Source organism: Bos indicus x Bos taurus, chromosome 11 (genome assembly GCF_003369695.1).
Source record: "Bos indicus x Bos taurus breed Angus x Brahman F1 hybrid chromosome 11, Bos_hybrid_MaternalHap_v2.0, whole genome shotgun sequence".
Lineage (NCBI taxonomy): Eukaryota > Metazoa > Chordata > Mammalia > Artiodactyla > Bovidae > Bos > Bos indicus x Bos taurus.
Window position 1 is genome coordinate 75,208,773 of NC_040086.1, and position 24,117 is coordinate 75,232,889.

A 24,117-nucleotide genomic window follows, 5' to 3' on the forward strand; every position below is an offset into this window, starting at 1 on the left:
TTGTTGGGATGCTTCATGGAAGAGACAGCCTTTGAGCTGGGAGAATGTCACCAGGTGGGGAGAAGGGAGGCGCCTCGCTGGAACCTGCAGCCCCTTTCTCATCCTATTGTTAATATCCTGGTCTCCCCCACACCTTCTTGGTCACGGATTGATTCCCTCTAAATCTAACCTTTACCATCTCAATCCTTCACATCTCCCTCTTCTCTGTCCACCTCTGGCCCATTTTAGACACAGTGGGCCAGCTGGTCAATGCTGAAGCAGAGGTGGGAGTCTGGAGACGAGAGAACTTAGGGCCATAGCTATCTCCCATCTTCAGCTTCCTCACCTGCAGAATGAGGGGTGAGGGCTCATCTCTATGACCCCTTCAGGTCTGACGTTCTAGGAATTTCTAAAGCAGGGAACCACTCAGCAGAACCAGGGCCCAGAGGCGGCAGCCTTGCATCTGTTTCTTCCTCTTCTTGACTTCAGCTACCACCTCTCTCCTGACAGCTCACAGATCTGCATCTTCAGCACAGGTTCCCTGCCTGAGCAATGGAAACACACCTCCCGCTGCTCTCTGCGTGTGTCTCCGGAGGTGCCTTAAAATCAGCACATGCAAAAGGGAAGTTGCTATATTGTACACCCCCCTGGTTCACCTGCTGCCGGATATATGTGCACCACGCATTCACACACTCACATCCTTCTGGATCCTGTTACTTTCTTAAAACCACTTCACCAGGATAAAATCTCTGGAGAGCTAGACATTGTAGGGCATAGGTCTTTTGAGACCTGATGGTAGGCACATCTATCAAGACTCCCTGACTCCCCAGACACTGGACCCCAGCCAACCCTAACTGCTGAGCATACCTTTTCTGCGTCTTTGCATGAGTCCTTTCTCTGGTCTAGAAGATCACTCTCATGCCGTGGTTTCTTCCAACTCATTCCTTAAAACTCAACTTGCCTCTCACCTCTGTGATGAAGCCTTCCCAGATATTACTTGTCCTAGCTGATGAATCATCGCCACTCCTTCTTTTCTATCCTTGATCTTGTGAAGGCAGTTTTGATAGCACTTCTCAATTAGTTATTATCAGTTTACTGTGATAAACAGTGGGCACCCCAACTCCCATTCATCTTTTGGCTCCAAATTTTTCTAGCATGTTGCCCAGCACTTATTGAGTGCTAAGGATTTTGTTCTTTAAATGGACCTGAGTCCTAATGATTGCCCTGTGGTGCTCACAATCCCTTGACATCATGGATCTGCCCAGAGTCAGGAGTACACCTGACTCTATACACGTGACAGCCCACCCCAGAGGACGCTACAGTGGGGAGCGGCAGTAAGTCTGTTTTCAACTTGATGCCTGCCCTGAGTTAGGTGTTAGGAGTTTTTTTTCTCAGACTGGGGTAAGCCCTTGAGCTGACCCAGTTCTGAGCATTTATCACTGAGTGTCAATGACCACGTATTCCACCTCTCCGCCTTGTGCCTGGAGATGAGGGAAGAAACACAAGCTCATGTTACAAAGAGTATTTCTCTGGTTTATCAGCTCTCCCTCTCTCAGCCCACGCTCAGAACGATTTCTTAGTTCTCAGCTTTTCTTCCTCTGATCAAAGTGCCCGAGGCAGTGAGCACCAGGAGGGGAGCCCAAGCATTTCTGGCTCAGTCTTGCACTCCCCTCTTCAGCACTGTTTGAAGAACCTGTAGCCCAGAGTTCTCCAATCAGGTGGGCATGGTGGCCTAGCTGCAGAAGGGTCTCCAAGGGCTTGGTGAGGGGATGATGGCCCTGGGATACTGGGGGCTCCTGCCTTGCCTCCACCTGGATGAGATCAAGGCTGCCTGTGTCCTTCCTGGTCCATTTTTTCCCATTCTGTTCACTCAATCGCTCTTTTTCTCTCCAATGAATTCAATGCAGAAAATCCATAGCAGGATTTCTCTCTTCAAAGGATCAAATAACCTTTCTTTTTTTTTTCCTCCCTTTTAATTTTTTTTTCCCCCAAACTGCAAAAGGAAAACATGCAAACAGACTTAGAGTTAAAGGTGAGAGAAAGAAAGAAAAGTTGCTGCAAAGTAATTTCAACTTGAGAAGTAGAGCGGTTGAAACCCAGAAAAAATGTGCATTCAGCAATATGGTCCGCTCCTACAAATTAATTAACCCAGAGCGCTGTGTAATTAGTGTGCAGGGTAGGGAATTGAGCAGCTCACAATATCCCTCACCCAGTGTGGAATTACGTTTGCGAAAGAATTTCCTCTTCCTTTCCCGAGAGACTTGAGAGAGTCACCCCGTTGGTCTGGTACCAGCAGGTGCCTCACGGCTGGAGACACATTTGGGACTGGGTTTCGCCTGTGAGGAGGGGTCTTACGGCTGCATCCCCCTGATGTCTACCTTTGACCATGGCATAGCTGGGCTGTCACAGAAAGAGGAGGCAGCCAGTCAGGTCTTCTCCTGGAGAAATGGACCCTGAGGAGACCCTTCTGCCCATGTGCTACATCTAAACTCTGAGTTCTTGCTTTTTTTTCTTTTTTCTTTTTTTAATGTTTTTTGGGGTTGATTTACAATGTTGTGTTAGTTTCAAGTGTGCAGCAAAGTTAATCACTTATACATATATGTTTGTATGCTGTGCTTAGTCGATCAGTCATGCCCAAATCTTTGCAACCCCATGGAGTGCAGGCTCCTCTGTCCATGGGGATTCTCCAGGCAAGGATATTGGAGTGGGCTGCCATGCCCTCCTCCAGTGGATCTTTCCAACCCAGGGGTCAAACCCAGGTTTCCTGCATTGCAGGTGGATTCTTTACCAGCTGAGCTACCAGGGAAGCCCATACATATATGTATATCCACTGTTTTTTAGATTCTCATCCTGAGTAAAGTTGATGCTGGTAAAGACTGAAGGCAGGAGGAGAGGGGAATAACAGAGTATGAGATGGCATCACTGACTCAATGGACTTGAGTTTGAGCAAACTCTGGGAGATAGTGAAGGACAGGGAAGCCTGGCCTGCTGCAGTCCATGGGGTCACAAAGAGTCGGACATAATTTAGCGACTAAACAATAACTGAGTGAAGTAAGTCAGACAGAGAAAGACAAATAATCATACAATATCATTTACATGTTGAATCTAAAAAAGAGGGGGAATGGAGAGTTAGTGTCTAATGGGGACAGAGTTTCAGTTTAGGAAGGTGAAAAATTCAGGCGATGGACGATGGTGAGAGTTGCAGAATAATTGAATGTACTTAGTTCCACTGAACTGTACAAATATGATTGACTTCTATCACAATTAAAAAAAATTTAAACATTTTGAAAAGGCTACTTATGAACTTATCTACAAAATAGAAATAGAGTTAAAATGTAGAAAACAAACTTAACAGTTACCAGGGTATAAGGAATGAGGGAGGGATAAATTGGGAGATTGGGATTGATGTATACATATTATTGTATATAATTAGATAACTAATTAGGATTTACTGTATAGCACAGGGGACTCTACTCAATACTCTGTAGTGGCCTATATGGGAATAGAATTCAAAAAATCAATTTCCCAATTTTGACATGAATGTGGATATTTATCACCTCTTGAGGAACTATGTAAAGTACTTGCAGGGCTGTATTTGAAGACTCTGTGACTGATACTGTCACAGGAACCTTTATGGTGGGGGCATGCTTCATGGGGGTCATTGCAGGGGTTGGCTAACCACCTTTTCCCTTTTTTCTGTACACTCTTTCAGCATCTAGTAAGGCCAATGGACTTGCTATAAATTTAATGTTTTTGTCTCCCAAATTCGTTAACCCTAATTCTCAGTGTAATGGCATTTGCAGACAGGCCTTTGAGAGGTAATTAGGTCATAAGGGTGGAGCCCTCACGAATGGAATTAGTGCCTTAAAAAGAAGAGATATGAGAAAGGCGATCTCTTTCTGCCATGTGAGTGTAAAACAGGAAGTTAGCTCTCTGCAAGCATTTCTTCACTAGACACTGACCTTGATCTTGAGCTTCCAGGCTGCAGAACTGTGAGAAATCTGTGTCTGTTGTTTAAGCCATTCAGTCTGTGGTATTTTGTTATAACAACCCAGACTAAGACAGGACTCATCCTCAGAGTGCTTTTAAATGCACAAAATAAAATATATAGGATTACAAAGGAAACTAATAATATTGACATACAGTTATCAAAATACAAATAAAACAGATATGTGGTATAGTCATATATGTGCTTCTTTGCTATTAACTCATTAAAAAGCAGGATCTACTTATGGGTTGAATAACTGACATGTCATAAATAAATAATATTTTGAGAAATCTGCAACCATCATACTAAAATAACTGATTTCTACCATTGACAAATCATGTGTATGTGTTTGTGTCCTCAGTCTGACTCTTTGTGACCCCATGGATTACAGTCTGCCAGGCTCCTCTGTCCATGGGATTTTCCAGGCAAGAGTACTGGAGTGGGGTGCCATTTCCTTCCCCAGGGGATCTTCCTGACCCAGGGACCAAACCTGAGTCACTTGCATCTCCTGGATTGGCAGGTGGAGTTTTTACCACTAGCACCGCCTGGGAAGCCTGTTCACAAATCATAGCATTGCTAAAATAACTGTGGTTTATTGCCCACTTTTGTCACTGAAGGAAATGCTATAGTTCAACTAGAGACTAGTGAAAAAGCAGACAGACATTTTCCCCATCTGAGTTTATTGACCTTCTGACTTCTGTCCATGGGCCTCTGGATGAGTTTCTGCTGATGAATAAATGGGTTTCTTAGGAAAATGATGGAAACATTGGTGATATCTACTGAGTCCTTCTGTAAATTCCTCTGCTTGTGGGGGTTCTTTGTCCCTCTCTGAAGGGGAACTGAAGGACTGATTTCTTGGAGTCAGGTGTCACTGAGGGTTGTTGCTAAGGACTTGGAGAAGTGAAAAGACAGAGATGATAAGGGAAACATCACTATGACTTGTGCATGTTAAGAATCGCTGGGTTGGTGGCCTGTGCTGTGAGCAGAGGGGTGAGAGTGGACGTGTGCATGGCCAAGGAAGGATGTAGGGCCACGTGCTTCCCAGGGGGGAAGCCTGGATGCCTAAGGGCTAAACTGGCAAAAGGGAAGTAGCGTGAGGCTAGACAGGGTACAGGGAGTGGGTGCTGGGGCATCTTGGCTCTTCAAGGCAGGCTACCTCTTTGGGCTGTGGGAAACTAGGGGCTCTCTGAAGCTCATCAGGATAAGGGACGCTAGACTTGTGTTGCAGGCATATGGACTCTCAGATGCACCGAATCACATGGTTTGAAGCCCTGCTCGTCCATTAGGTCTCCACGAGCCAGGTTTCAGCATTATCACTGTACTTAAATCATTTTCACCTACAGGTCATTCACTTCCTCCACAGCTCCTTCCAGATTCAGGCTTCATGAACAGACATTTGGAAGCTGGTTCTCATTTGCCATCTATTCAGTGCTATGATAACTGAAATCATCTCTGAACAGGAAAATATTTTTATCTGTCTTAGTTGCTATTCAGAGGACCTGGGGTGGGCTACTGAACTTCTGTACTTGAGAAAGATAAGTTGCTCCAGGTAATGTTTAATTTTACTAAAGAAAAAATCCCAAAATGACTTTTCCCCTTAAGTTAATAGTTTTTGTCCTTGAAAACAAAGCCGACACAATACAGGTGAATAATACCTTGAAGTCTTTGTTCTCTGGGCTGAGTCTCAGAGCTGAATGCATCAGACAGGGCGCTAAAACTTGCAGGCAGAGGTATAGAATCCCAATCTCTACCTTTTAACATGAATCCGGGCTCTTCTAGATACCAGGCCAACCACGTGCCCCTCTGGAGACCTCATGGTGAGAGATGAGAATATATGAGAATCCCTGTTGCATATTAAAAACTACTGTGACTTCCCTGGTAGTCCAGTGGTTAAGAATCGACTGCCAGTGCAGGGGACAGGGGTTCGATCCCTGACCTGGGAAGGTACACGCCGCAGAGCAACCTGTGTGCTACAACTACTTGGCCTGTGCTCCACAAGAGAGACCACTGCAATGAGAAACCCGTGCACCGCAACTAGAGGGTAGCACCCGCTCGCTGTAACTAGAAAAGCCCACTTGCAGCAACAAAGACCCCCGCGCAGCCAAAAAAAAAAAGAATGTTAGTTATATTGTAGTGTTTTTTTGTACAAAGTCTTCAAAATTTGGTATGCATTTTATACTGACAGCACATCCCACTTGAGATTTGCCTCATTTCAAGTGTTTTGTGGTCACGTGTAGTGAGTGGATAGTGCTTCTCTCTCTCTCTCTTTCTCTCTCTGTAATAAAATGTAGTTGACACTCAATATTATGTTAGTTTCAGGTGTTCCGCATAATGATTTGATGTCTACATACATTACATAATGACCATCACAGTAAGTCTAGTAATCCTACTGTCCCTGTACAAAGTTATTACAATTTTATTGACCACATAGTGAAAAGGAAAAATGTTAGTTGCTCAGTCATGTCTGACTCTTTGTGACCCTATGGACTGTAGCCTGCCAGGCTCCTCTGTCCATGGATTTCTCCAGGCAAGAATACTGGAGTGGGTAGCCATTCCCTTCTTCAGGGGATGTTCCTGACCTAGGGATTGAACCCAGGTCTCCTGCATTGCAGGCAGATTCTTTACCATCTCAGCCACCAGGGAAGCCCATTGGCCACATTCCTTATGTATATTACATCCCTGTGACTTACGGGATTCCCAGGTGGCTCAGTGGTAAAGAATCCACCTGTCAATGCAGGAGATGTGGATTTGATCCCTGGGTTGGGAAGATCCCCTGCAGGAGGAAATGGCAACACACTCCAGTGTTCTTGCTGGGAAAATCCCATGGATAGAGGAGCCTAGCAGGCCACAGTCTGTGGGGTCGCAAAGAGTCGGACATCACCGAGCAACTGAGCATGACTTACTTTTTATATAACTGGAGGTTTGTGCCTCTAAATTCCCCTTGCCTATTTTCTCCTATCACCCACCTCCATTCTGGCATCCACCAGCGTGTCCTCTGTAGCTATGAATCTGTTTGTCTGTTCTGTGGGGAGCTCTTCCCTGGGACTAGCTTTTCACCATGAGCTGTGTGTGCTGCTCCCTGGCTAATCTGTCCATGGGTCTCAGAGGTTGATCTGTTAGAGCAATGTTGTTGTTGTTGTTTGGTCGCTAAGTTGTGTCCAACTCTTCACGACCCCATGGACTGCAGCTCACCAGGCCTCCCTGTCTCTCACTATCTCCCGGAGTTTGCCCAAGTTTGAGTCCATTGAATCGGCGATGTTATCCATCCTGTTAGAACAGTGGCTCCAGACAGAGGTGCAATGTGATGCAAGGACCCGGGAAGAAGCTCAGTGGAAGGCAGAGGCATCCATGGCATGAATCCTTTTTCACAAAAGAGAGTGACTTGAGATTACCATCCCCTGGAGAAATTGGAAGGTGCTCCTCCTGGGGATGCTCAGATGCTCTGAGACCTGGAAAGGTGTCTTCCTGGAGGCTGACACACACAGAGCTGCACGGAGCAGAGGTGGGAGATCTGCTCGTTCGTAGATGCTGTGGGTGAAGCAGCCACACCTGTAATGCCAAGACCTTGGCAGGAAGAGAAGGGAAAAGCCAGTTTCTCCAACTTTCTCTAATAGCTTCTGGGTCATTGCTCCTCTGGTATTGGGTTGATAATCCTGTTGTTTACCTATTTGCTTGTATTCCATTGTGTTCCTTAAGTGGACTAGACACAGTTCACAAAGATAGTTGGATTATGGCGTGATGACATAAAAATGACAAAAACCGAAGCATAATAGATGGAAGAATAGGAAAGATGAATGGAACTAGGTGTGAGGTTGGTTCAAAATATACATCTCTGAATGGCCCACCTATTTGCTAGAGATGGGCTATATTGATCTGAGTCTCAGCTGTTCAACAGCCAAGGCAAAGGGAGGCACAATAAGTGACATGAATCACAGCACAGGAAATGAAAACAAACAGGAGCTGAGTTGGCACAAGGCCACACAAGGGCAAGGACGTGAGGACATAGGACAGAGCACAGTGGAAACCATACCTGTGACACCAAAATCCTATCACATCCTCAGAGCGATGTTCCTCCTGAGTTCTTGAAAACAAGCTTCATCAGGCCCAAGCTTCCAACCTCAGTAGTAGCATCTTATACTCATGGGTATTGAATCTGAGTGTTGCTCTTCTGTTTGTTTAGACTAAGGATGCACCTCCTTGCTTTTCTAGAGAAGCCATTCTGCAGAGCCCACCTTATGCTCTCCTGACACTGGGCTCTCAGATGGACTGCTTAGTCTGGATCCATTTAAGAGATTAGACAGAGCCACACATTTCCACAGCAGGGAAAGATCACCAGTGACTGTTTCCTTCCCTGCTGGGTGCATGAATACTTTTCCCAGACTTCTTTGCAGCCAGGCGTGGTCTTGACCCTGAGCTTGAGCAGAAGTGATATTCATCACTTCTGAGCCGAAATGGTTGGGAAGTAAATGCATTCTTTCCATACTCCTCATCTGCTGGCTGAAAAATGAAGGCTACAGGGGCCCAGAGGAAGATGGAGCCACAGGAAGGAAGAAGCCCAGGCTACTGAGGGTCTGGTGGAAGACACCCAACCAGAACACCTTCCCTGGACTGTGATCTGCACAAGGACCAACTCCTCTTGTGTCAAGGCACTAGGATGTCTAGATTTGTCTGTTAGAGTAGCTAGCATTATTTGAACTAATACAGTTCTCCTTGGGAAATGCTCTCTAAACACAATTCCTCTCCACCAAGAGGAGTTGAAATGTTTGAGTGACACCAAGTTCAAGGTTACGTTCCCTGACAACTACTAAGAGTGCAAATATTCTCTGTTGCAGGGAAGTGGGTAGGTGTAAAACCTTATGTTTTAATAGTCACCCAAGGTGGGAGTAAGATGAACACACTCTTGTCAAAATCGTGTCACCTTACAAGAACTCCTGCCTGAATAGAAAGCTTGTACCTGTGTGTAAGACCAAGATTCTCCTCAGAAAGTCACTTTGGATCCGCCTTAGCACACAGTGAAAATGGTAACCAAGGCCACACGATTTCATACAGTATAATCTGCTGTAGTATTTTAACCTGAAAAAAAATTTAAACGGCTATATAACTCTTTGACTGCTGCAGCCCTTGTAAAAAAACAGAACTTGGACAGTCAACTTGGCCAAGTCTCCTTCTCACTCTGGGCTTTAGTTTGCAGGCATGACCAATGACAACTGTATGTGGTGGGCCAGAACTACAATTGATAATGTATGTGTACAACGCCAAACAAAAACTCTCTGCGGCACATATCTGTAGCATGTCGATAGGAACTCTAATTCTGTCCCCATCGTTCTTACATGGTGTAAGCACTAAGCACCAGCTATGGTGGCAGAACAAACATTTCCAGGTGCCACACACATTACACAAGGCAGTTGGTGGTTTAGTTGCTAATTTGTGTCTGGCTCTTGCTACCCCATGGACTGTAGCCCACACAGCTCTTTTGTCCATGGGATTTTCCAGGTAAGAATTCTGGAGTGGGTTGCCATTTCCTTCTCTACAGGATCTTCCCAACCCAGGGGCTTCCCAACCATGATTCCTGCATTGCAGGCAGATTCTTTACCTGGGAAGTCCATCACATAAGGTGAGACACTTGTAATATTTATGGACCAGGTCCTGGGGGACAAAGCCAGGAGGAAAGGGTAGTCCCTGATTCTCCCTGAGAAGAACTGCAGGTCTGCAGTTACATTCAGAGATCGTGGAGGCTGGGTGGTTATGCCACCATCACATTAGATGTTGTGGAAGGATCCAGGTTTGTGAGCCTGGCTGGTGTGCATGGCAACTTTCTTCCTGATGGGTCTTTAGTGATGAGTCATCTGCAGAGCTTTGTGATTTGTCCAGGAATGAGCTCATAAGGGCTCCAGATTAGTGACCAGACCAACAGCATTGAAAGAACCAAGTGCTGAGACAGGTCTGGGCTCCTCGCTTGGGCCACGGTGTGGCCTGTGTAGCCAATGTCCTCACTTGCTCCCACTGTGTGGCCTGTGTAGCCAATGTCCTCACTTGCTCCCACTGTGTGGCCTGTGTAGCCGATGTCCACCCAAGGGACACAGATACCCTGGATTTCCAACTTCACCCAGGCTGCATGGGACCTGGCTCCTTTGTGCCTATAGCAGGTAAAGCCAAACTCTGGCTAAAGGGTGAAAAAATCACAATGAAAAACCCAGATCTGATTTATTTATTTACTCTCAGTTGATGTCTTGGGCTTCCTTGGTGATTCAGATGGTAAAGAATCTGCCTGCAATGCAGGAGACTAGGATTCAATTCCTACGTTGGGAAGACCCCCTGAAGAAGGGAACTGCTACCCACTCTAGTATTCTGGCCTGGAGAATTCCTTGGATAGAGGAGCCTGACCTGTCTACAATCCGTGGGGTTGCAGAGTCAGATATGACTGAGTGAGTTTCACTTCACTTCGATGTCTTAAATCATCCTGGAATCGAGCTCTACCATTTTGCTCTTCCAAAAAGGTGAAGGAAGAATATGAGAAGATGCTCCCCCACTATAGAGGTTGGGTGGCTGCAAAACTTGAGTCCTGGGGGCTGTAGGATCTGTAGTCCAAGTGCCTTATACTCAAACCTGGGCTGTGACTGGGGACTGCTATGAGACAGAGGGCCTTTGTCACTTTGTAATTCACTGTCCATCTATCCTTCTCCACTGGTAGGACCGTGAAGACACACGTGTCCAATTATGAGGATGCTCCAGGAAGTTGTCAGGCAGTGCCTGTAAAACTTTCCATGTGCCTATGAAACACCTGGGCCTCAAGACTCTCCCTTTCTTTCTTTTTATTAAAAAAAAAAAAACTATTTATTTACTTATTGGCTATGCTGGATCGTCGCTGTCGGTGGGCTTTTCTCTAGCTGTGGCGAGCAAGGGCTCTTGCAGTGCGTGGCCTTCTCATCGCAGTGGCTTCTCTTGTTGCAGAGCACGGGCTCTAGGTACTTGGGCTTCAGTAGTTGCAGCACGTGGGCTCAGTAGTTGTGGCTCCCAGGCTCTGGAGCACAGGCTTGGTAGTTGTGGTACATGGGTTTAGTTGTTCCATGGTGTATGGGATCCTCCTGGATCAAGGATTGAACCCACGTCTCCTGCACTGGCAGGCAGATTCTTTGCCACTGACCACTAGGGAAGCCCCAAGATCCTGCATTTCTAACTAACCTCCTGGTGAGGTTGATGCTGCCCGGAGGACCCCACCTGAGTAGGAGGGTCCCATGGGTCATGCCATGTGTGGAGTGATATTTGGACAAGCAGTGCTTCTGGGCAGCTCCCTAGAGCCTGCCATGGAGGCTGGAAGAATCTGTGATGAGAAGGGTCTGAGTGTTGTCTCAGGAAGAAGAAAATATCTGGGAGGATGGTTGCCCGGGGCCTGCGAAGAACACCCCTCCTGGGCCTCCATCTATTTACCTTGACTTTGTGCTTTCCATCTTTGCTTTTACAAATTAGGAAAAAGTGCAAGTGTTAGTAGCTCAGTCAGCTCTTTGTGATACCCTGGACTGTGATCCACCAGGTTCCTCTGTCCATGTAATTCTCCCAGCAAGAATACTGGAGTGGGTTGCCATTCCCTTCTTGAGGGGATCTTCCCCACCCGGGAATCAAACTGGGTCTGTGTTGCGGGCAGATTGTTTACCTTCTGAGCCACCAGGGAAGCCCTGAATGGGCCTCATTATACCTCACATCTGAGCTAGGCATTTACCAATCTGAGAATATAAGCAAACTGGCAGAAGGCATCTGACAGAAAGCCCAGCTGCGGGGTAGGGGGCTGGAGTACATCCTCGGCCCTTTGCTCCCTCTCAGGCATCTCAGGTCAAAGCCTAGCTCAGCCTGGTCCTCCCCATCCTCCTGGGATGCAGAGGAGGAGGAGGCCTCCGCTCTTAAAGAGGCTTGGCTTCTTGTATCCTGACACGTGCATGTTTTCTGTTTTATAGGAAGAAATGTGTCTTGGCTGGAGGCCCACGTTTCGTTCCAGCACATCCTTTTTACCAAAAGAGCCGTCCCTGGAGCTGCCAACAGTGTTTACAAGAAAACCATCCAACAATAGTTTGGATCTGGGAGCATGGCCTGACCATAGACGTGGCCTTCCCCACCCTGAGAACCAACCATCAGGAAGCCTGGCACATGGTATAGTGTCTTTATTTCTACCCCAAAATGTAAAAAATGTAAAGCTGGTTTCTTTCTTTCTTTTTTTCTCTTTCCAGCTGGGAAAACTCCTGTCAGTGGATGCAGTGTCCTTTCCAGATTCAATATTATGCAAACTGCATATCGGCAAATGGAGTAAACAAATATGTCCATGGAGTCTCCTGATGCATGGAGAGACAGGGCTGGGAGAGATGGGCCTGTCCCAGAACAGAGATGCAGATCCGTCGGTCTGCGTGCGAGCTGCTCAAACTGCCGCTCAGCCGGCTCTGTCGCCATCTCTCTCCTTCAGAACAGAGTCAGAGACTGAGATGATGCACCACCCGGACAATGGATGCCCAGCAGCAGGGGCATAGCTGAAGTCACAAACAGACCTAGGGTGGCTGCAGGCCAGATTGGAGCTCTCATCGACTGGGGTGGGGGGTTCACCACCCAGCCAGTCCTGCGCTGGCTCTAAGCCCCACCGTCTTCAGGCCCGCCCAAGGGAAGGCAGAGAAGTTGAGTTTTCAGCTCCATCTCCCCTGTCTGGCAGGCTGAGCAGGAGGCAGTACCCCATATGGCATGTTTCTGGCAGAGAGACCTTGGTCAAGTCCCTTTCGAACCATGGGCTTTAGTTTCCAGGCATGTAGAGTTTTAATATGGGTGTGATGGGTCTGGGCTGGCTTCAGTTCTGCACTTCCAGAGTGTAGGATGCTTCTGTGTGATGCCGGATCCCAACACGCTCCCGTGGCAATAACTCAGGGAGGTTAAGTGCCTTTTAAATGTTCCCTTCTAAGAAAATGAGGAAACAGATTTAAGGGGATTAGACTGTTCTATTGAAAGGTGGGCAGAGAGTAAGTGGAAAAGCTAGCATTTAGACCTAGGCCGTCTTTTCAGAAATCCCATACTGTCTTTTTTTGCAAAGATAGCATCATGCTTCCACAAACACCTGTGGATTCAGAAACCAACCCCACAAACAAACAATACCAAGGGACAAGGAGCACCCAAAGGGTCCATCGTCAAAGTCAGAAATGAAATTTTCATCCATCTCGCCTCCATGTATCGCCTCCCCTGCCCTGGCTGGTTGAATGTTTTCTCCTGTAGCTTCTGTCCTCTTTGTCTGTGGTGGGGTAACGGTGGGGGCAGGGCAGGTGAGAAGATGCCTGTATGCCCTTTTGGGTGAGCTGTATTTCCCACATTTTTTGTTGTTGTTTTTTTTTTTTTTTTTTGGGGGAGGGGGCAAGCAGAAATTGGCCTGTCCTATGCTCGTTTACAATGAAGCAAGAGTCCCTTCTCGCCATTAACTACCCCATGGAGTTTGGTGTCACAGAAATAGTTGCTCAGGCAGACTAGGTTCAGTTGCTACCAAATACACTTGAAGTCTCAGAATTACTGAGAACAGAGATTTGCAGCCACGCTCTCTGGATCCCTGATAAATCAGGCATGTCTGTCCATATTGTTTCAGAAGGGAGATGCGTTCTCAGGTGTTCAGAGGAAATGGCCCCGTACCCAGTTTCATGTCCAGAACCAGGATCCCTGGTGCCTGGGATGCCGTATTGCTGAGCAGATGGCAGTGTCACGGGCATGCTTCTGGTGGAGACAAGATGGAGATAAAACCACATACCCCCTCATGTTGACAGCTTTGGAAAGTCTCTGCCAGCTCTTCCAGAGAAGGTGCTGGGGTGGGAGGTCACTCAGGGCACAGGAGGAACAACCCAGGCCAGAGCTTCATGCGTTCAGCAGGTTGTGGATAAATTGGTTATCTGTGATCCGATTTCTGGCACCTAGCATATATCTGATATTTCATGTGGGTTTTGATCATTTTTTTAATTTTTAAAAATTAGAGTATAATTGTCTTGCAGTGTTGTGTTAGTTTCTGCTGTACAACAGTGTGAATCAGTTATAAGTACATATGTATCCCCTCCCCCTTAAGGGTTTTTATTACTGACTTGAGGAAGTTTTCAAATATTTCATCTTTGTAGAGTCTTATCAACTCCATTCTTCCTGGTGGGAAAGTGGAGAAATAAATTAACCAAAATATTCTCTGACCAATCACTATGCCCATTTGGTGATTAGATGTCCCAAGAATATCCCAGGTAATGCATTTGGAGGGTTATTGTCAGCCTCACTGTTTTTCTTCTCCCTCTCTCACTCTCAACCCTTCTGAAATACAGGATAGGGACCCTCATAACAGAATTATGCCGATGAATGTGTTTTATAAGTGGTTAATATGTGCAGCTGGTAAACTTACTTTCCTCACTGTACTGCCAAAGTTTGTGGTCTTTTGCACCTTTTTTTGTGGCTTACCATGGCAGAATATGTGGTGGATGTGCCCCACTCTGCTGTATGTTAGCTGCTTGGAGATAGATGGCTTTTCAACTCTGTGTCCATGCTTCTCCCATGCACACAGCATGTGGCAGACAGATTCTGAGGTAAATGACTCTCCATGGTCCCTGTCTCCTATTCATGTCCTGTATAAAACCTTTCCTCTGAGTGTGGGGGGACCAGACTAGCTTCTAACCCATTGAATATGGCAAAAATGATGAATGTCATTCCTATGATGACATTGCATTATACCAGACTTCGTCTTACTAGTGAATTCATTCACTGTTTTGATCGAGTAAATGGTCATGTTGGGAAAGTCCACATGGGCTTCTCTGTATGGTGGGTGACTTCTAAGAGCTCAGGGCAGCCTCCAACCATTAGCCATCAAAAATTGGGGCTCTCAGTCCTACAGCCACAGGAAATAAATTCTTCTAGTAATCTGAGTGAGCGTGGAGTCAGGTTCTTCCCCAGTCAAGCTTTTGGATGAGAACACTGCCTGGTTAAAACCACAAATGCAGCCTTGTGAGATTCTGAGCAGATGACTCAGCTAGACCACACCCAGACTCTTGACCTGCAGCAACAGTCAGATAATAAATGTGTACTGTTTAAAGTTGCCAAGTTTGTGATAATCTGTTATGCAGTTATTAAAAATGGATACCGCACACTCAGAATTTCCTGGCCACATGCATTGTGAGAGCAATTCAGTGCTGTTCCTCTGAAATCTCCTGTCTGTCATCTAAGACATGACCTCTGCATGCTCTTGAAAATGAGAAACTAGGTGATTTCCTGGAGAGTAACAGCAAATACCCCTGGACTTAGGTTGGTAGTTGTAACATCTGTGTCTCTAGCTGATGTCCTTCCGGAATTCCAGACCCTAGTGCCTGCTCATATATCTTTACTTGGTAGTTACCCTTCAAAATAAAAATGTCCCCAACTCAACTCTTCATCCTCCAAATAATTTTTTACTTCGCCACTGCTTTTTTGTCTTAAGAAAAAGCACACCACCCTCGTCACCTTAGATCCTCACATCTTCCCAAAAGTTCCCTTGGGATGGCCCTCAGATCAGAGTTCCAACTTTATGTCTGGGGCGGAGAGACACTGCAAGGATCTATAATCTCTGGGCCTTTGTAAATTGTCCCTTGGGCTTCCAGGGGTGTGGGTGGGTGGTGGAGGCATTGTCCCATCTCCAGGGCCAAAATGATTCTTTCATCTGGAAGGCAAAAAGTCCCAAGCTCCAGGCCAGGATAATAAACCAGACAAGTTGAAAAGGTACTGAGTCCTGGAGGCTCTCAGGGTTTTTCTCAGGTTTGCTCCACACAGTCCTATATTCTCTGCCAGGTGTATGTGATTCCCTTCCTTGCCTTCCCAGTCTATTAAATCTATAAGCTATTAAGAATTCAGAGAAACTGTATATAAATTTCCTCCTATATTAAATGACACTAAAGTTAACATCCAAAGTTACCAAAAGGTTTATTTGATAGGGAACATTCTCACTTCCTTACAAAGTCTCAGTGTCAATGCAACCATCCTTGACAAGTATAGGTTAACATGTCCCTCTGTCTCAGCAATATTTGTCAAGATGAAGAGTCCTACCAGTTGCATTGTCAAATGCTTCTAATGAAAAGGGTATATCTTTTCAGATACGAAAAGGCAGAGATGCAGAAACAGACGCTGTGCATGTCCCTGCAAGACTGATACAAGATGACTGAGAAATGTCATCTGAGAGAAGGGGAAGAACCAGCCCTACATTAAAAAGGTAAAGAAATAGAAGAAAAAAAATCATGAAGTCAGTGTGTAATTATAGTTGATGCATATATTGTATTTTATAATGCCACCTGACCTGCCTCTTGAGAAATCTGTATGCAGGTCAGAAAGCAACAGTTAGAAATGGACGTGGAACAACAGACTGGTTCCAATAGGAAAAGCCGTACGTCAAGGCTGTATATTGTCACCCTGCTTATTTAACTTGTATGCAGAGTACACCAGGAGAAACGCTGGGCTGGATGAAGCACAAGCTGAAATCAAGATTGCCAGGAGAAATATCAATAACCTCAGATATGCAGATGACACCACCCTTATGGCAGAAAGTGAAGAAGAACTAAAGAGCCTCTTGATGAGAGTGAAAGAGGAGAGTATAAAAGTTGGCTTAAAGCTCAACATTCAGAAAACTAAGATCATGGCATCTGGTCCCATCACTCCATGGCAAATAGATGGGGAAACAGTGGCTGACTTTATTTTTCTGGGCTCCAAAATCATTGCAGATGGTGACCACAGCCATGGAATTGAAAGATGCTTACTTCCTGAAGGGAAAGTTATGATCAACCTAGGCAGCATATTAAAAAGCAGACACATTACTTTGCCAACAAAGGTCCGTCTCATCAAGGCTATGGTTTTTCCATTGGTCATGTATGGATGTGAGAGTGGGACTGTAAAGAAAGCTGAATGTCTAAGAATTGATGCTTTTGAACTGTGGTGTTGGAGAAGACTCTTGAGAGTCCCTTGGACTGCAAGGAGATCCAACCAGTCCATCCTAAACGAGATCAGTCCTGGGTGTTCATTGAAAGGACTGATGTTGAAGCTGAAACTCCAATCCTTTGGCCACCTGATGCGAAGAACTGACTCACTGGAAAAGACCCTGATGTTGGGAAAGATTGAAAGTAGGAGAAGGGGATGCCAGAGGATGAGATGGTTGGATGGCATCACTGACTCAATGGAGATGAGTTTGAGTGAACTCTGGGAGTTGGTGATGGACAGGGAGGCCTGGCGTGCTGCAGTCGGACACGACTGAGTGACTAAACTTCTGAACTGAATTCAGTGCTTGGATGATTAAGCAAAGAAACATCAGGATAGGAAACCTAAGATGGAGCCAGAAGCAAGGTCATTGCTGAACCTGTATGCTGTGAACTCTACCATACTTGATGGATGTGGACATTGGGTCCTCAACAGCCACTGCAGACTAGCAGTCTGGTGAGTCCTGTAAATTGTTTAGTTATGGGACAAGCTGGGCACCAGTGCAGACCAGTGTTCTCTGAGAACATCTTTGCTTCTTCCCTAAACGGTTGTCAAAGGAGAAGCTAAAACCACTTTAAACTATTTGTTTATAAAAATGTCTTACATTTTATGTGCAATTTATTCTTGAGTATATTATATATTTTGCGGACATTTGAGATTTATTTTCCCATTTTATTCTCTGTCTGATGCTGGCATAGAAAGTAGTCATTAATTTCTAAATAATTATTTTTAAAAATGTCTAATAACTTCTCATCTACACAGTCATCTAATCCTCAAACAGTAATAATTGCACCTTCTTATTTCTTGTGACTAAAGATTTTTTCTTTTCTTTTACCATATTACACTGTCTAGAAGAGCACTACCCAATAGAAATATAACACTTGGTAAAAGAAAGTAAACAGAAACATGAAAAATTATTTCAATAATATATTGTTTATTTTCTAAAAAAATTTTTGTTGGGGTATAGTTGATTTACAATGTTGTATTAGTTTCAGATGTACAGCAAAGTGAATCTGTTGTATGTATATCCATTTTTTTTAGATTCTTTTCCAGCATCAGATCAGATCAGATCAGTTGCTCAGTCGTGTCCGACTCTGCGACCTCATGAATCGCAGCACGCCAGGCCTCCCTGTCCATCACCAACTCCCGGAGTTCACTGAGAGGCACGTCCATCGAGTCAGTGATGCCATCCAGCCATCTCATCCTCTGTCGTCCCCTTCTCCTCCTGCCCCCAATCCCTCCATCATCAGCGTCTTTTCCAATGAGTCAACTCTTCGCATGAGGTGGCCAAAGTACTGGAGTTTCAGCTTTAGCATCATTCCTTCCAAAGAAATCCCAAGGCTGATCTCCTTCAGAATTGACTGGTTTGGATCTCCTTGCAGTCCAAGGGACTCTCAAGAGTCTTCTCCAACACCACAGTTCAAAAGCATCAATTCTTTGGCACTCAGCCTTCTTCACCGTCCAACTCTCACATCCATACATGACCACAGGAAAAACCATAGCCTTGACTAGACGAACCTTTGTTGGCAAAGTAATGTGGTCATAATTTTCCTTCCAAGGAGTAAGTTTCTTTTAATTTCATGGCTGCAGTCACCATATGTAGTGATTTTGGAGCCCCAAAAAATAAAGTCTGACACTGTTTCCAGTGTGTCCCCATCTATTTCCCATGAAGTGGTGGGACCGGATGCCATGATCTTTGTTATCTGAATGTTGAGCTTTAAGCCAACTTTTTCACTCTCCACTTTCACTTTCATCAAGAGGCTTTTTAGTTTCTCTTCACTTTCTGCCATAAGGGTGGTGTCATCTGCATATCTGAGGTTATTGGTATTTCTCCTGGCAATCTTGATTCCCGCTTGTGTTTCTTCCAGTCCAGCGTTTCTCATGATGTACTCTGCATATAAGTTAAATAAACAGGGTGACAATATATAGCCTTGACGAACTCCTTTTCCTATTTGGAACCAGTCTGTTGTTCCATGTCCAGTTCTAACTGTTGCTTCCTGACCTGCATACAAATTTCTCAAGAGGCAGATCAGGTGGTCTGGTATTCCCATCTCTTTCAGAATTTTCCACAGTTTATTGTGATCCACACAGTCAAAGGCTTTGGCATAGTCAATAAAGCAGAAATAGATATTTTTCTGGAACTCTCTTGCTTTTTCTATGATCCATCGGATGTTGGCAATTTGATCTCTGGTTCCTCTGTCTTTTCTAAAACCAGCTTGAACATCAGGAAGTTCACGGTTCACGTATTGCTGAAGCCTGGCTGGGAGAATTTTGAGCATTAATTTACTAGCGTGTGAGATGAGTGCAATTGTGAGGTAGCTTGAGCATTCTTTGGCATTGCCTTTCTTTGGGATTGGAATGAAAACTGACCTTTTCCAGTCCTGTGGCCACTGCTGAGTTTTCCAAAGTTGCTGGCATATTGAGTGCAGCACTTTCACAGCATCATCTTTCAGGATTTGGAATAGCTCAACTGGAATTCCATCACCTCCACTAGCTTTGTTCGTAGTGATGCTTTCTAAGGCCCACTTGACTTCACATTCCAGGATGTCTGGCTCTAGGTCAGTGATCACACATTTATGATTATCTGGGTTGTGAAGATCTTTTTTGTACAGTTCTTTGGTGTATTCTTGCCACCTCTTCTTAGTATCTTCTGCTTCTGTTAGGTCCATACCATTTCTGTCCTTAATTGAGCTCATCTTTGCATGAAATATTCCTTTGGTATCTCTAATTTTCTTGAAGAGATCTCTAATCTTTCCCATTCTGTTGTTTTCCTCTATTTCTTTGCATTGATCGCTGAAGAAGGCTTTCTTATCTCTTCTTGTATTCTTTGGAACTCTGCATTCAGATGTTTATATCTTTCCTTTTCTCCCTTGCTTTTTGCTTCTCTTCTTTTCTCAGCTATTTGTAAGGCCTCCCCAAACAGCCATTTTGCTTTTTTGCTTTTCTTTTCTATGGGAATGGTCTTGAGCCCTGTCTCCTGTACAATGTCACAAACCTCATTCCATAGTTCATCAGGCACTCTATCTATCAGATGTAGGCCCTTAAATCTATTTCTCACTTCCACTGTATAGTCATAAGGGATTTGATTTAGGTCATACCTGAATTGTCTAGTGGTTTTCCCTACTTTCTTCAATTTAAGTCTGAATTTGGCAATAAGGAGTTCATGGTCTGAGACACAGTCAGCTCCTGGTCTTGTTTTTGCTGACTGTATAGAGCTTCTCCATCTTTGGCTGCAAAGAATATAATCAATCTGATTTCGGTGTTGACCATCTGGTGATGTCCATGTATAGAGTCTTCTCTTGTGTTGTTGGAAGAGGGTGTTTGTTATGACCAGTGCATTTTCTTGGCAAAACTCTATTAGTCTTTGCTCTGCTTCATTCCGTATTCCAAGGCCAAATTTGCCTGTTACTCCAGGTGTTTCTTGACTTCCTACTTTTGCATTCCAGTCCCCTATAATGAAAAGGACATCTTCTTGGGGTGTTAGTTCTAAAAGGTCTTGTAGGTCTTCATAGAACCATTTAACTTCAGCTTCTTCAGCGTTACTGGTTGGGGCATAGACCTGGATTACTGTGATATTGAATGGTTTGCCTTGGAAACGAACTGAAACCATTCTGTCATTTTTGAGATTGCATCCAAGTACTGCATTTTGGACTCTTTTGTTGACCATGATGGCTACTCCATTTCTTCTGAGGGATTCCTGCCCGCAGTAGTAGATATAATGGTCATCTGAGTTAAATTCACCCATTCCAGTCCATTTCAGTTCGCTGATTCCTAGAATGTCGACATTCACTCTTGCCATCTCCTGTTTGACCACTTCCAATTTGCCTTGATTCATGGACCTGACATTCCAGGTTCCTATGCAATATTGCTCTTTACAGCATCGGACCTTGCTTCTATCACCAGTCACATCCACAGCTGGGTATTGTTTTTGCTTTGGCTCCATCCCTTCATTCTTTGTGGAGTTATTTCTCCACTGATCTCCAGTAGCATATTGGGCACCTACTGACCTGGGGAGTTTCTCTTTCAGTATCCTATCATTTTGCCTTTTAATACTGTTCATGGGGTTCTCAAGGCAAGAATACTGAAGTGGTTTGCCATTCCCTTCTCCAGTGGACTACATTCTGTCAAATCTCTCCACCATGACCCGCCCGTCTTGGGTTGCCCCACGGACATGGCTTAGTTTCATTGAGTTAGACTAGGCTGTGGTCCTAGTGTGATTAGTTTGACTAGTTTTCTGTGAGTATGGTTTCAGTGTGTTTGCCCTCTGAGACTGTTACAGATTATTGAGTAGAGATCCCTGTGCTTATTAAGTTCTTATTAGTGATCTATTTATATATATTAGTGTATATATGTCAATCCCAATCTCCCAATTTATCCCTCCCCCCTTACCCCTTCATAATCATAAATTCATTTTCTACATCTGTAACTGTTTCTGTTTTGTACTAGATAAGTTCATTTGTACCCTTTTTTCTCAGATTCTATATATAAGTGATATCACATGATATTTGTCTTTCTCTCTCTGGCTTACTTCACTCAGTATGACAATCTAGGTCTGTCTATGTTGCTGTAAATGGTATTATTTCATTCTTTTTATGGCTATTATTCCATTGTGCAAGAATGGCTAATTATCCATTCTTCTGTTGATGGTCATTTAGGTTGCTTTCATGTCCTGGCTATTGTATTGTAAATAGTGCTTCAGTGAACACTGGGGTGCATGTATCTTTTCAAATTATGTTTTTTTCTGGATATATGCCCAGGATCGGGATTGCTGGATCATATGGTAGTCCTACTTTTAGTTTTTTAAGGCACCTCCATACAGTTCTCCATAGTGGCTGTACCAGTTTACATTTCCACCAACAGTGTAGGAGGGTTCCCTTTTCTCCACACCCTCTCCAGCATTCATTGTTTGTAGCTTTTTGATGATGGCCATTCTGACCAGTATGGAGTGACACCTCATTGAAGTTTTGATTTGCATTTCTCTAATAATTAGTGATTTTAACATCTCCTCATGTACTTTTTAACCATCTGTATATGTTCTTTGGAGAAATGTCTACTTAGATCTTCCACCCATTTTGATTGGGCTGGTTAGGGTTTTTTGCTGTTCTTAAACAGCATGAGCTATTTCTATGTTTTAGAGATTAATTTCTTGTCAGTTTCTTCGACCCAGAATAAAATTTCAACCTAAATAAATATAAAAATTAAAAAGTAGATATTTTACTCTCTTTAAAAAATACTAAGTGTTCAAATTCTGGTATGTATTTTATAGTTACAAAACACCTCAATTCAGATGAACCCCATTTCAAGTGCTCAGTAACCATACGTGGCTAATGGCTGTCATTTTGGATAGGTCTAGAACTTCTAGAATATGATAAACGGTGACCGCGGTTGCAAGCAGCCTTGTCTTATTATTTCCTGTTGAACGGGAATATCATTTACTTATAACTAGCTATTATTGCCATTTGGCTTGCAGTTCCCTGGTGGCTCACTGGTAAAGAATCTGCCTGCGACGCAGGGGAAGTGAATTCGATCCCTGAATTAGGAAGCTGCCCTGGAGGAGGGCGTGGCAACTCCAGTATTCTTGCCAGGAAAATCCCATGGACAGAGGAGCCTGGTAGGCTAGTCTATGCGGTTGAAAAGAGTTGGACATGACTGAAGTGACATCACACATCCACACATTGCCATTTGGCTTGGGATGGTTTTTTCTTTTTTATCATATCAAGAACAATCTTCCACTGCTAGCTTATGAAATATTTTTGTTGTGGTGGTTAGTGATATATATTCAGTTCAGTTCAGTTGCTCAGTCGTGTCTGACTCTTTGTGACCCCATGAACTGCAGCACGCCAGGCCTCCCTGTCTATCACCAACTCCCAGAGTTCACTCAGACTCACGTCCATCGAGTCAGTGATGCATCCAGCCATCTCATCCTCTGTCGTCCCCTTTTCCTCCTTCCCCCAATCCCTCCCAGCATCAGAGTCTTTTCCAATGAGTCAACTCTTCGTATGAGGTGGCCAAAGTACTGGAGTTTCATCATTCCTTCCAAAGAAATCCCAGGGCTGATCTCCTTCAGAATGGACTGGTGGATCTCCTTGCAGTCCAAAGGACTCTCAAGAGTCTTCTCCAACACCACAGTTCAAAAGGATCAATTCTTTGGTGCTCAGCTTTCTTCACAATCCAACTCTCAACATCCATATATGACCACTGGAAAAACCATAGCCTTGACTAGATGAAACTTTCTTGGCAAAGTAATGTCTCTGCTTTTGAATATGCTATCTAGGTTGGTCATAACTTTCCCTCCAAGGAGTAAGCGTCTTTTAATTTCATGGCTGCAGTCACCATCTGCAGTGATTTTGGAGCCCCAAAAAATAAAGTCTGACACTGTTTACACTGTTTCCCCATCAATTTGCCATGAAGTGATGGGACCAGATGTCATGATCTTAGTTTTCTGAATGTTGAGTTTTAAGTCAACTTTTTCACTGTTCCCTTTCACCTTCATCAGAGGCTTTTCAGTTCCTCTTCACTTTCTGCCATAAGGGTGGTGTCATCTGCATATCTGAGGTTATTGATATTTCTCTTGGCAATCTTGATTCCAGCTTATGCTTCTCCTAGCCCAGTGTTTCTCATGATGTACTCTGCATATAAGTTAAATAAGCAGGGTGACAATATATAGCCTTGACATACTCCTTTTCCTATTTGGAACCAGTCTGTTGTTCCATGTCCAGTTCTAACTGTTGCTTCCTGACCTGCATACAAATTTCTCAAGAGGCAGGTCAGGTGGTCTGGTATTCTCATCTCTTTCAGAATTATCCACAGTTGATTGTGATCCACACAGTCAAAGGCTTTGGCATAGTCAATAAAACAGAAATAGATGTTTTTCTGGAACTCTCTTGCTTTTTCGATGATCCAGCGGATGTTGGCAATTTGGTCTCTGGTTCCTCTGCTTTTTCTAAAACCAGCTTGAACATCTGGAAGTTCACGGTTCACATATTGCTGAAGCCAGGCTTGGAGAATTTTGAGCATTACTTTACTAGCGTGTGAGATGAGTGCAATTGTGAGGTAGCTTGAGCATTCTTTGGCATTACCTTTCTTTGGGATTGGAATGAAAACTGACCTTTTCCAGTCCTGTGGCCACTGCTGAGTTTTCCAAAGTTGCTGGCATATTGAGTGCAGCACTTTCACAG

At 44.5% G+C, this 24,117-nt stretch overlaps 1 long non-coding RNA gene across 1 annotated transcript in view; it reads left to right on the forward strand.

Moving 5' to 3' along the window:
- The window catches only part of LOC113901517, a 133,160-nt gene extending 116,866 nt beyond the window's left edge, over nucleotides 1-16,294 (forward strand). Inside the window, exons 5-6 of the long non-coding RNA XR_003513457.1 lie at nucleotides 11,917-12,109; nucleotides 16,069-16,294. This is a non-coding gene — a long non-coding RNA (uncharacterized LOC113901517). The remainder of the gene's footprint in view (nucleotides 1-11,916; nucleotides 12,110-16,068) is intronic.
- The last annotated feature ends 7,823 nt before the right edge of the window (nucleotides 16,295-24,117 follow it).